This window comes from Pteropus medius, unplaced genomic scaffold (genome assembly GCF_902729225.1).
Source record: "Pteropus medius unplaced genomic scaffold, Ma_sr-lr_union100, whole genome shotgun sequence".
NCBI lineage: Eukaryota > Metazoa > Chordata > Mammalia > Chiroptera > Pteropodidae > Pteropus > Pteropus medius.
Window position 1 is genome coordinate 25,523,843 of NW_024342467.1, and position 13,120 is coordinate 25,536,962.

Here is a 13,120-nt window from a genome sequence, read left to right on the forward strand (position 1 = left end):
CGAGTCAGTACCCGCTTCGCAGTTCAGGGTCTTCATCCGCGTCTTCCCATTTTGCATAATTATTGTGAAAACTCATACCGGCCGTGATGATGATGGCGGCATCCTGGGCGAAAGCCTCCTGCGTGTTTCCTCAGCCGGCCGTCGGAGCTGCCCCTGGGGAAACTGGTGCAGAGAGGCTGGGTAGCTTGCCCAGGAGTCACGGGGAGGTCACGCGGTGACAACGTTAGAACCAAAGCCAAGTCCACCCAACTCGAGATAAGTCTGGGATGATTTGGGGGGACTTCCAGCGTGCGCCCGCGAGCGTTCCCGCGTGTGTCCCTCGCCCCCCTTTCCTGACGTCACGTGCTTCTCGCGGGTGAGGACCGGGTCTCGCTCATCGCGAAGCTTCTGCTGCAGCGCTTGCCCGCAGTTGTCTTTAGTAGGTCACTGTTTAAAGAGCTGTGAACTCACGTGCCGGAAAGACGCGTGAGCCCGCGAAAGTCCTGAGCGCCCGCCGCACGCCCTTCCCCACGGCGCCGCTTCTGGGGCGCCGGGAGCGTCTGGGTGCGGGATGGCGAGCCGGGACGTGGGGCCCCCCGAGGCGACGGCGCGGGTCCCCTCGTTCTTCTCTGAACCACGCCCACGCCAGCGTCCGGCGACACCCTCGTCCACCTCGTCTCCCACCGTTTACCCGCGAGGACGTCTTCAGCGTCTTCCTCGTTTGTCACACACGTGTGCACACGCACGCGCACACGCACAGGTAACTGAAAGTCCTTAAGATCGTTTCTTCACAGTAAAACTACGCTGCCTTCCAAAGATAATTTTTTTTTTCTTTCTGAAATTCTCAACGAAATCCTGAATAGTAACGAATGTTGGCCTCGGGCTGGGTGTCAAGGAAAAGTTAATTTTGAGTTTTTCACCTGCCGCCATGCCTACACACCTTCGACTAGGGGTGAGATGCAAAACGCTCGGAGAAAAGTCACCTATCACCTTCCCGCACGAAGCAACCGCGTCCACACTCTGTCCGCCTCAGAGAAAGACGCGCTCACGGCACACTGGACGGTGCTTCTGCCGTCGGCCTAATGCGAAGATTTCAGTCCAGCGGGAAGACATGTCACGACTTCTCGGCTCTGTCCTGTTTCTCGTGCGTTTATTATAAAAATAAGTTCTTAGCCTACTAAGAACTTGTGCTTCACATTTGAACCCATTGGATCCACTAACTGTCCTGCGGAGGACTCCGAGGCACGGAGGTGACACACGGAGCGAGTGGCAGCCGGCCGGGGCCCTCAGCACCTGTGCTGCTCACCACCGAGCTGTCCTGCCTCTGGATCAGCCCCCTGTCCTCATCACGTCCACACATATGTCCCTTTCTTTGTGACCCCGTGGCTCCGGCTGGGACTTCGGCCTTAGGGACTGAGGTGTCCTTGTCCTTGGGAACAGCCACGCAGAGCCCATGCCCTTGGTCACTTCCCCTGTCCTGGCCGGAGGGGTGTCCTTCCCGCTGTGCTCACTCGTCCTCCCACGTGGAAGATCATTTGTCTTCGTGAGGAAAATGGGACAAAAAAGGCATTGAGGCGCCCGCCCCTCTCTGTCTTTCCTGGTCCTGGGCGAGCGGCGGACCCCGCCCTTCCTGCTTCGCACTTGGAGCAGAACTGAAACAGCCATTGTCACCTTTGGGGATTTGCCAGGTCTCAGGTCTTCTGGGCCTCCGCTGCCTGACTCCCTGACAGCTCACGCCACTCCTGGCTGTGTCCTTTTGACAGATAATTGGACCCCGCTAGAGCTTCCTGCTTCCTCGAGCCGTCAGGACGGTCCGCCCTCAATGGAGGGCTTTGTCTCCGACGCCTCCCGCTCCTCCCGAGTGTCGGTTTTTCGTCCTCTTGCTCCGTGGTTCTTCTGTGTCTTTCATTCATGGGTTCACTCATTCATTCAACGGATACCTGTTGCTTCGCCAGGCCCAGGGGACACGGCCGCGAGCCGTGAATCATTTTTCATTTATTGGCCGTAGAATGTGTGGCGCTTTTTGTCCGAGCAAGTCTGAATGCCGCTCAGAATTGCCAGGGTACAATGTCGATGTAATTCATTATTTAGATTGGCGAGGAAGGATTACCTTTGTATTTTCCTTAGGGAGAAAACCAGGATATGCTGTCTCCTAAAATCGAACATTGTATTTTCACCTAAATTTACTTATTTTTCTAAGCCACGGTTCCAGGCAAATATTTTTTTGGAACGAGTTGTTTTCCTTCCGCAGTTTTAAACTCTGTCCCCAAAGGAAGATCTCAAGCTGGAGATTTTCCGTGAGGAAAGATAACCCCTCATCCTACAGGACAGAGGTGCTGCCACCTTCGGAAGTGACCAAGCAAGGTGAGGGTCACTGTCATTACCATGGCGAGTATCACAGAGCCCAGGGTGAGGTAACTGCTGTCTCAGCAGGTTCTCGGAATTCAGAGTCCCTTAGCTGTGGGCAGGCACCACGTGCACATGTCCAGTCAGCCCTGCAGCTCCCCTCCGAGGAGCAGACGTTGCAGTGGAGTTAAGTCACCGGGTGCCCAGTGCTAGCGCCAGCAGCCTGCCCGGTGGCCGCCACCGCCCTCTGCTCTTCCCCGTAGGACATGCCAGGAACTGGTAAACCGACACCACCCAACTGGATTCAGTTCTGACCAAGAAAGCCTTTAATAATAGCCCTGACCTTTTCGAGGGGGCGAGGACAGGGACTGGAGGAGATGGGGACACAGGTGGCTAATCCTTCCACTGCGGCTATATTCTCAATGTATGTTTGGAAAATAACCCCACTGGGCGCCCAACCTACTTGTGCAGCAAATGGCTACGAGCGCCTTTGCACAGCGAGCGCTTTCTGCCTGGGGACTTGGCGTCTGTGAACCCAGCCGCTGACACCGAGCCAGCTGGCCGTCCGCACCAGAGCACGATGGTTGCTCCCTACCTTGGGGCACCTCTCAGTGGCACTGGTTCCCTTGTGTTTTCTCTCCGATTGTGCCTTTTGGACATTCTTTGTGGCGGCCAGAGTGCTTTTTCTTAAAACCCAGTCTGGGAGCCCCACGGTCTTTCTCAGACGCCTTCGGGCCTCTGTCGCTGCAGGGTGGGGAGCAGGCCGTGGGGAGGGGGTTCCTTCTATCTTCCGGCTTCTCACGCTCCACGCGCACACACGTCCCCTGGGCTCCGGCTGCGTAGACGGCTTGCTTTTCTGAAACATTTGCCCGACCGTGGTCTGCGGATGCCCCACCAGCAACACCTCCGGCTGCTCCCTGCTCCTTCCAGGCCCAGCTCAGGCCCGGCTTCCCCTCCGCAGCCCCCTCTCTGCCCTGGCCCGTTATGTGAGCCACCTCTTCTTGGGTGTTCCCCTGGGACTTCCTGCTTCTCCCCAGACTGCATTACGCTGTGCCTTGTTCGGGGTGTGCCAGGTGCGTGTGTGTCTTTCCGATTTATTTCTGCATTGCTTGAGACCTTGCTTTTGTTTTTAATCTTTGGGGACAATCGAAAGGACATTGATGTTTTCAGCCACGCTCGGGTGGGAACTGAGACTCTGCCGATAGCTGTGTGATGTCGAGTCAGTGTCTCGACCTCTCTGAGCCGCGATTCCTGAGCCGTCGGCTGCCGGGCGTGGTACAGGGATGACACGAGGTGCCCCAGAGGGTGCCCTGGCCCTGCCACTCGCCCGCTCCACGCTTTCTCTTTCTCGTCTCTGCCCTGGACCAGCTCCCGTGCATGGGGCACAGCAGACAAGGAGTGCTTGTCAAAGGAAGTGGCTCTAAGGGCTAGGAGACTCTATCCTTGGGACGCGAGCGGCACATCCGTGACCCTTCTTTCCACCTTCCGTTTAGATCTGGAGTCCTCCCCAGGGCAGGGCCTGCACCCCACCATGAGTCCTCCCCAGGGCAGGGCCTGCACCCCACCAAGCGTCAGCTCCTCCTGCCTCAGTGTGGGCTCTGCTGGAGAACCCAGCACCAAAGGCGTCGGTTTTAGGAGAGATTGATTGTGCTGGCTGGAAGCTGCTGTCACCCAGGAGGACAGCAGACTTTCATGTCACGGACGCTGTGAAAAGCGAAGGAGGGGGTAGTTAGTGGTGCCCGAAGCCGGGAGGCCGGCTGCACCCCGCGAGGCCCTGCATGGGGAGAGTGCAGAGGAAGGTAGAGAGCGTGCACGGGAGGTCTGGGTCTGTCCACGCCTCCCGAGCCCCAGGGGCGACCAGGGAGGACTGTGGTGCTCGGGTTGGCTCGCGAGTGCTTCCTGCACGGAGCTGCTGTGCCCAGGACAGTCCTCCTTCCTGGACAGCAGCCGTCCCTTGTTGGGAGCAGACGGCCTGGCATCTCTCAGCCTGTGGCCTGCGTGCAACCTGCCCGGCGGGCCTCTTTCCAGGGACATGCAGGAGCAGCCACTCGGCCGCCTTGGCGTGTTTCAGAGCTCGGCCTGGCCGTCCGGAGTTTTGGAAGATTCTGCAGCTTGACTCCTGGAGGCTGGTGACGCCATTTGCACATTTACTGAATACCTACTGTGCGCCAGGTGTGGAATTAGAAAATGCATCGCAGGTGTAAGAATGTGCAGCTCCAGCCTTCCAGAAACTCAAGTCCACTGAGGAAAAAAGCAGAGGCCATGGGAACGAAGATGCAAGAGGAAGCGAGAGGTCCGGAACGGGCGGCCGAGTGGCGCTGTGCCTCAGCTTCTCCGTCGCCCACTCGGCGAGTCTGACAGGGTCGGAAACGGCGCGAGTCATGAGATGTGCCCGACACTCTGCGATGCCCGGCAAGTGGCCGCTGTCGCTTATCCTCATTCGTAAATGCCGCGTTCCATATAACGAGAGAGGATAAGAACCAGACGCGGGTCCGGCCCGTGGGACCGATCTCTCCGAAGCTGCTCTGTACGAATTCCTGTCTGTCGGACTGGCATTCTGAGAGGGGCTCCTGTGGGTGTCCCTTCTCCTGGGCGGCCGCCCAGAAGGTCCCACTCACACTCCGGCTGTTACTTCTGTGCATCGAAAAATAATCATCCACAGAATCGTAGGCCCTCAGTTTGGGGCTCCCTTCATTTCCCGACCTGACTCCAAAGCTGTGGATTCAGGACGAAGCCAGCCGGCTGTCACAAACCAGCCTCCAGGTGACCGCTCCCGCTGGCCAGGCCCCTGAGGGACGGGCCGAGGCCCCCGCCCATCCCAACGCCCCGTCTTTCTGCTGAAAGGCTGTTTCCATCCACATCCTGGAAAGCAGCCTCTCTCTCCTGGGCATTTCAGTTCTGGGAGATCTGCCATTTCTTGGAATCTGTGGCCCGTCCTCCTGGACTGACTCTCCACATCCCGACGCCTCAGAAACTGGCTCTTCCCAGCCGTGTCCTCTACTTGACTGTCCTGTCCGGCCTGTACGCAGAGTTCTGGTTTTAAGACCCCGCCGTGGGTCGTGGGCATGACACCCTCGCTCCTGACCCCTGGGCTGCCCTCTCTGAAGCCGCCTCCTCTGCCCCCGTCATCCAGCTCGCTTCAGCCCCTCACGAGAGGCACGGTCTGGGGACCCTCCCTGCGCTGAGAGGCCCCGTCCTGGGCAGCTCGCCCTCCCACAGGCCCCCGCCCCGTCTGCCCACGAGTCGTCGCCGAGCCGGAGCGGGTTTTACTGCTCCGTGGAGGCGGAGACCGTTTCACGCGCTGACCTGCTGCTTTGCGTTCAGCCCCGTGGTCCTCTGCAGAGCTGGCCCCTGAAACTGCGGGCCGTCTCGGTGGCCGGAGCCCGTCCCTTTGGGTGACATCTGTGCTTCCGGTCCCTGGAGCACGCTGGGTGCTCAGTAACTTTGTTGAAGGACGGAAAAGTCCCACGTGCACGGACTTTACGTTTTTGGAGTTAAAGCCACAGACTCCTAGAGCATTCAGCGTTCAGTGGGGTGACGCAGACTCCCGGTGTCTAACTAACGTCTAAAAGTTGCCTTTTTTGAGAACGCAGTGCGAGCCGGCCCCGATTTTCCCCCTTCAGCCCCTGTGCTCTCGAATAACATGTAGGGTTGATGGAAAATGAGAACCTTCCGGAACAAGAAGATACGTATCTAGTGTGTTGCACGCAGCCTTCTTCCTGAGGTACGATGCTGTCATAGGAGCTGTAATTATCACAGTCAGAAGGGTGAGAAAAAAACATTAAATTGTGGGGAGGAAGATGTAGCCCATCTTTATCCCCCGAGTATGTCTCTGTCCCCATTGCCCCCTCCCCAGCTCCTTCTAAGAGACCAAATAGAGATCGCACAGCCGAGTCCGTGGCCGAGTGTCGCTGCTGGGTGAATGTATTCTACATTCCCCGTGCAGAATACAACCGTCTTAAAAGACCTGGGTGAAGCTCGGGTGATGTTCAGGGCTTTCCTGTGACCACATGGCATATAAAATGCAAGAAAGAGGGCAAATCGTTGCTCCTCCCTGGGTGATGTTCACTGGGCGTCGTCAGGTGCCAGGTCTCGAATTTTGGCGAACAGAATCACTGGCAGAACTGAGTAGCTTTCCTTACTTATTGGTTTATTTATCTTTTGGGATAGGAATATTCTGCAGTTCTCTAAAACACAGATTTAAAACGTAAATCTCACTGGAAGCCAGTCCAGAGCGAGCGATGACATGATCGTCACCTCACTTTCTTGCTGTTTGCTCTTGTGCTCGAGGCAGAGTTGTCTGGCCTCCAGGACGGCCACCTGTGGTCCTGAGACCCGCCCCGAGCTTTGTGGCATCTCTTCTCCGAGTGTCACAGTCTCCTGGGCTGTCGCCTGGCCTCTGGGGTAAGAACCAGGAACTTGTCTGAATGGAGAGACACAGCCCGGCCTCCGTCCCCGAGGGTCACTGCAGCCAGCACTCTGGGCCACTTCCAGCCTTGGCCACTGGCTGCTCTGGGGAAGCGGGTGACATGTGCCAGCACAGCCACGGGAGATGACGCAGACCTGCTCGCTACGTTTCTGTAGGTTCGGCTCGGCCCGGCCAGCCCGCACTGGCGGCGGAGCTCTGCACGAGCCATCGTAACGTGAACACAGGTAAGTTTGCCCGCCTCCCTGTCACAGCCCAGAGGACCGGGGAGAAGCCCCCACATCAATGCTGAAAACTGATGTTTGTTAGCAACAGGGATCCATGCTCCGTGCAGCTGAGGGAAGACGCCGCCTGGTCCCGGGCCTTCGCCAGCCGGTGTGTCTGGGCCCCACTTCACCCTCAGCCTCCACGGCCCGGGGTTTTCCCGAATGTTATTTTGCCCCCGGACTGCATCCTTCCACCCGTCCCTTAAGTGGACTATTCCTCCTCTGGAAATGACCTCTGACTCTTCTGCACAGCTGACCCCCTCCCCGCACCGGGCACTTTGGGCCACGTCCCAGCCACACTCGTATGGCCCCCAGGAGCCCGCCCCGCGCCAGTTCTCAGCTCTGGTGGTGGAGGGGCCAGGGACGAGGAGAGGGCCCTGGGAGGCCTGAGGTCAGTGTCAGGGAGGGCGGAGCATCTGTCCGCCAGAGGGTGATGCCAGAGGACAAGCCGCCGAGCGCTGGGCAGCCTCCCTGGAGCGGGCTCGTGACGCAGGGCGCACTGGCCAGGGGGTCTGCGCAGGTGGCATCAGTCTCCGTCGGCCAGTTTGGAGTAGAGGGTCCCTCACAGATGCCCAGCTGGATTAGCCAGCCAAAGACTCAGTGACCATATTTGAGAACATTAAACACTCCAGCTTTCAAAACGCTTTTACTGTTATTTTTTTTTACATTGTGGTAAAACACACCTAACGAGATGTCCCAGCTTACCCACGGCTCGGCGCACAGTTCAGTGATGTCAAGCAAATTCACACTTTCAGCTCTTGCCACCATCCGTCCTTGGAAGTCTCGTCACCTTGCAAAACTGAAACCCAGCCCCCATTAAACTCTCTCTCCTCACCTGCTCCCCAGCCCCGGCGGCCACCATCCCGTGTTCTGTCTCTGTGAGTCTGAGGACTGGGCACCTCGTGTACTGGAATCTTAGACGGCATTTGTCCTATCGTGGCTGGTTCGTCTCCCTCAGCCTCACGTCCTCCAGGCTCACCCGTGACACAGCGTGTGTCAGAACGTCCTTGCTTTTTAAGGAACAGTAACGTTGCGGTACACAGTGCATTCTGTCTCCATCGATGGACACTAGGGCCACCTCCACGCCTCGGCTATTGTGAACGATGCCGCTCTGCGCACAGGTGTATGGATGCCCCTTGAGTCCTGGGCGCGTATGCCTTTGGCCTCCCGTCCTCAGATTCAGATTCATTTTCAAGTGTAAATCTTCATTTCTGATTTAAAAGAATTCACATTCACTGTAGAAAAATTACAACCAAACCAGAGTGTAAAAGAGGACTGTGACCACACAGGTGTACAGACTGCTACCTTAGGTGATGCCCCCGAGAGCGTTTAATTGGATGGGTCGGGACATGCATGTTAGGAGAATTTCTGGCGCCGGGTGTGTCTGCTGGGCCGAAGCGCCTCCTGGCTCCCCAGCCAGTGGGTCCAGAAGCGTCTTGGCCTCTCGGGGGCTGGGGTGGGGGCTCTGCTTTCCTTCAGCTGGAGCTGCCCCTGACCTCTTCCCCCGCCCCCTCCAGGACTGGCCACTGTGGGGCTGAGGTCTCCAGAAGGGACTGGAGGGCGCAGGGAATCCAGGGCCCCTTAAGAAGACATGACAGCTCAGCCCAGAAATGCTTGGAATGGCTGGCTAATTAGAGTGATTTTTGCAGGGACCGCTGACCACTCTGCCCGGTGGCCCGTGAGAATCACGCCGCTCTGCACGGTGTTCAGTATGGGTTAGGCCGATGTCCTGTCTGTCTGGGGAGGCCACTGGCCTCCAAGCCTTTGCTAACGTTTTCCTCAGTGGCCTTAAGGGGTCTAGGTGCACGTAAGTCATTGGTGTCCCCTCAGAATCAGAATACCTGCTCTGCGAAGTTCTTGGCTAAGTGTGTAAAAAGGATCTATAATACTTTTTTTTAGAAAAGGTGGTCATTTGGCTCAGCATCACCCTAACGAAGAGACAATTCCAGTTTTTGCTGTTTGTTTTCATGCCTTTTCTGTTTCCAGTGAAGTCTACACAGAATTAAAACTCGTCGTTGGAAGATGAGCCCGTTGTACAGGATCCTCACAGAGCCCTGACTCTCAGGAGGAAGTGATGTAGGGTGCGACCCGCACGGCAAGCGGGGGGTCCAGGGTGGCTGCCTTGGGTTCCAGGCGCTCAGCGAAGAGCCCCTCTGCTTTCGCGGTCAGCCCGAGGTGGCTTGACATGGACCTGACGCCCTCTTAGCCGGCTGGCGCGGCCAAGCGCACTGCCATTGGAACAAGCCATTTTCTTTTTGAAAGGAAAGAGGTCGGAGCTCCAATCGGAGCTTCTCGCCCACGGCCGTGGACTCGGACCCCATGGAGCACCAGCTGCTGAGGACGGCGCTGCCTCGGACACGGCGCGTGTGGTACGTGGAGCCTCCAGCACGGCAGGCTGCAGGCGGCGGGACGGCGGAGGCTCAGAGGGCCACGCGCTCTGCGTCCTCTGCACGGCCACCTCGTAGGAACCCGGACCCACCGCCGGCTCCGGGCTGGCCTCGGAGAGGTCCGGATGGAACCCCGAAATAACAGGAAGATGCCAGCTCACCACGGCAACCGGGCACAGAGCGAACCGGGCGTGCAGCTTCCCGGTGCACAGTCCTGCACTTGGGCTGGGAAAAGGCTTCCAGAAAGATCACTGACCCCGTGGTCAGCACAAAGCAAGGAGAAAACTGGCCTCGGCACACCCAGAGGGTGCTGTGGATTTTAGCTTTGTCCAGGCGTGTTGTACCCAGGGTGTGTGTGTGTGTGTGTGTGTGTGTCGTACCCAGGGTGCACACCTGTGCGTGTGTCCCGTTCACCCGCTGGCTGACCCTGAGGATGCTTGGGGCGACGGTCCCACCCAGGTGGCTGAGGGGCCCAGCATCTGCCCTGAAAGTGGAAGCAGGACCGTCAGATGTGTACGGTCGGAATGAAAAGCACACGCATGCAGCCTGACAGCCCGTTAATCGGGTTGTGGGTGTCTATTTTCTCAGCTAAGAGAATCTACCGTGGCAGTCGCTGTCGCCTGTGGGGGCTGGGTGCAGGGGAGACACCGTTTTGCACAGAGGACGGGGAAGGGAGCTTCCTGTCGTGAACTGAAAAGTCTGGCCTTGCGAATGTGGAGCCAGCGCGTTTATGTGTGTTTCCGTAAGTGTTTACGTGGATGTGTGTGCGCTTTCACGTGTGCAGGCAGCCAGACTGCGAGGGCTTTTATTTCCTGCCTTTATTCCTGTAGTAACCACTTAAGTAAAGCATCGATTCTATTTTTTTTTTTTTTGATGACATGATTTAGAAGATACATTTGTATTTGGAGCCGTGGTTAGGTGATTGGCTTTTATATTTGCTGATTATCGTTAAATATCCTGAATAAGGATAGGGAAGAATACTGTAACAGTGTAATATTTGACTTTCTCATTCTGCTTCCTTGTGTCCAAACAGCTCTATATATGAAAAATTAAATACACGCGATTGCAACACGTGAGGCTAGAATATTAAAGGTATTGCAGTTGAATATTGAGTTATATTTGCTCAAGGTTTTACTTGCTTAGAGGTCAACAAAAGTAGCTTGCCAACGAAACGTGGTCTAGGTTTAAAATGCTTTTGCAGGCAGGACCTTTATTTCGTGTCCAGGTAGAAATGCGTGAGAACTCGGCGTTCGCACGTATGTTTGGGACTTATCAGGTACTGTAAACTCCATTTTTCTTCTCTTCTTTCATTGAACATTTCTGTACCCCAGATATGGGGTGGCGGGAGGGCAGGGAGGCGGGCACGCTAACAGGTCTCCGAAACCAGCAGGGTGTCCTACAGTTCAGCTCGAGTGACACTAGCTGAACCTGGTTGGACCTTTCGCTAGAATAGCCTACACGGCTCAGGAGAATGGTTCACGTGCTGCGTTACCAGTTTTCATAAAAGGGTTTAACTCAGTAACAGCCAGACAGCAGAGGTGCACGGCGCGTGGCCTGCGGAAGGCCCGGGGCTTCTATGCCCTCCCGGCACCGGGATGTCCCTGGCCACGTCCCTCAGGGTTTTAGGGACCAGACCACTGGCCACTTGTGATGAATCCAGTCCCGGCCCCTCTCTCCTCCCCAGTTTGGGAGGGCGGAGCCGAAGCCCCTCCGGTCCCTCGGTGGTCGCCTGGCTGAGAGCGCCCGTCCTGTGGTCCCGTGGGGCTTCGCACAGCCACCCCGCGAGCGTGACCTGGGGCGTGGCGGAACGGAGCTGGTTATGAATAAGAGAGGAGGCTCCTTTCACTTTTGCGAATTGTCTGGCGCTGTTTCAGGAACAACAAAGACCAAACATCATACCAGACGCTGCTCCCGTCACTCTGCCTCCTCGCGAGCCCGCCCAGGGCCTGGGACCTGCGTGCCAGGAGCCACGGAGGAAGAGCAAAATACATATTTATTTTATCTCGACCTCCCAAGCCCCGTGTCTTATTCTTCGCAGGGACTGAATCCGCTCTCACTGGGTTCAGGCACGAAGCGGACCCCGCCCTGCCTCGCAGCCGAGCCGTGCCGTCAGCAGATGCTGACGTGGACGGTCGGGCTGGAACGTGGACACACGGCACAAACGGCATCTCTTTCAGGTGCCAGAACAGTCCGGGAAAGCAGACCCACAGTCCTCTTCAGTGTCTTAGAGAAGACGCTGGACCTACTAGGTGCTGTGAACCTCGCAGGCGCAGCGAGGGAGGCCGGGGGCAGCCGCCGCTCGGGGCTCTCTGCGGTCGACTGTCCTCTGTGCCTGCGCTCCCGCTGGGCACTGTCCAGCCCCTTCCTGGCTTGGCTTATGGAAGAGATTCCCCCAGAATAGTTTATGAGCCAAACGTAAATTGGTTTCACTGTGTTTCCATCCATTCGAGAACTCACGGAGCCTCGGTCTGCTCATGACAGTGAGGGAGACGCACATGTGACCCCGAGATCAGATGAGCCACTCAGATATTTGGGACAGAAGTCAGTGCCCCATTTTAGGTTGGGTTGTTCTAGGAAGGAAAGTAGCTATTAATAATGTGATTTACCACCGTGTTGTTTGACCTATATTTGTGCAGTAAATACGTCCTTGGGAATCCGTGTGGAGTGAAATTTCAGTGAAAAACCCACTCTCTCTGCCGCACGGCACCCCCGCCCAGGTGCCTTCCCACAGGAAGCGTGGCGCCAAGTTCACGGTGAACGGTCGCTTAATCTTCTGTTCACGCCCAGAAAAGCATTCGGTGTGTTAACGCCCCGGGTATTTGATTCTCCCGCTTGGGACCCTGCGGAGACGCCTGACGAGTGGCTGATTATTGATCCGCACGGATTCACGCGGAGGCCGCACGCAGGGAGAGGCGCACGGCTGTCCCCAATGGCCTGGCACGAGGCCCGAGAGCCACGTGGAGCGTTTGCCGGAGCTCGGCGATTCTCAGTAACGACACCGTCATGCGGGGCCAGTTTCCACACGGAGAGGTGGCTTCTCTGGGATCAGCCCTGCACGCTCCCTGTTCGGAAGATTCCATCCTGAGTCCTCACTGGAGTTTAACGAAGTTTACCTGAAATCAGATGCCCACGAATGATTGCATTGTCTTAACAAACGCTGCTTGCTCGTGCAGGAATTTTGAAGTGTGCTCTACAGCAGGAGATTTTAGGTTCTTTAAAAAGTTTTTACTTCTGCTCTAAGGGCTACGGAAAATAGCCAAGTCTGAAACACGCTACTACAGTGGTTGGACTTGATTTTTGAAAATCGTAACCTACTAAGTGCTTGGTATCAGATTAACCCGGCCATGTGTAACAGAGTCATAAATACATTAAAGTAGAAAGTCGATTTATAAAGAATTCACCTCAGAGGCATTTGGTGAGGATGTGCATTGCGTTTATACTCCGGCTTCCGATTCACCTTTAATATTTACTTTGAATAATGTCAAAATTATTTTGTGTTCTGGAAAGCATAGTGGCTCCACGGCAGAGAGGTGTGACCCAGGCCCGGCCTGGGTGGCCGGGAGGAGCAGCACAAGGGAAGGACAGGAGGCACAGGGCGGCTGCCCTCGTGGGTGGGCACGGCCGAGGTCAACCAGAAATGCCAGGGAAGAAAATAACTCAAACGGAACTCCACCTGATGGAGTCGAGACTTTCTTTTCTTTTTTTTTTTTTTTTTC

General features: G+C 56.5%; 1 protein-coding gene across 6 annotated transcripts in view; it reads left to right on the top strand.

The window, feature by feature from the left end:
* The window catches only part of GRB10 (growth factor receptor bound protein 10), a 123,254-nt gene that overhangs the window by 70,365 nt on the left and 39,769 nt on the right, over positions 1-13,120 (top strand). The gene's annotated exons all lie outside the window — the stretch shown is intronic.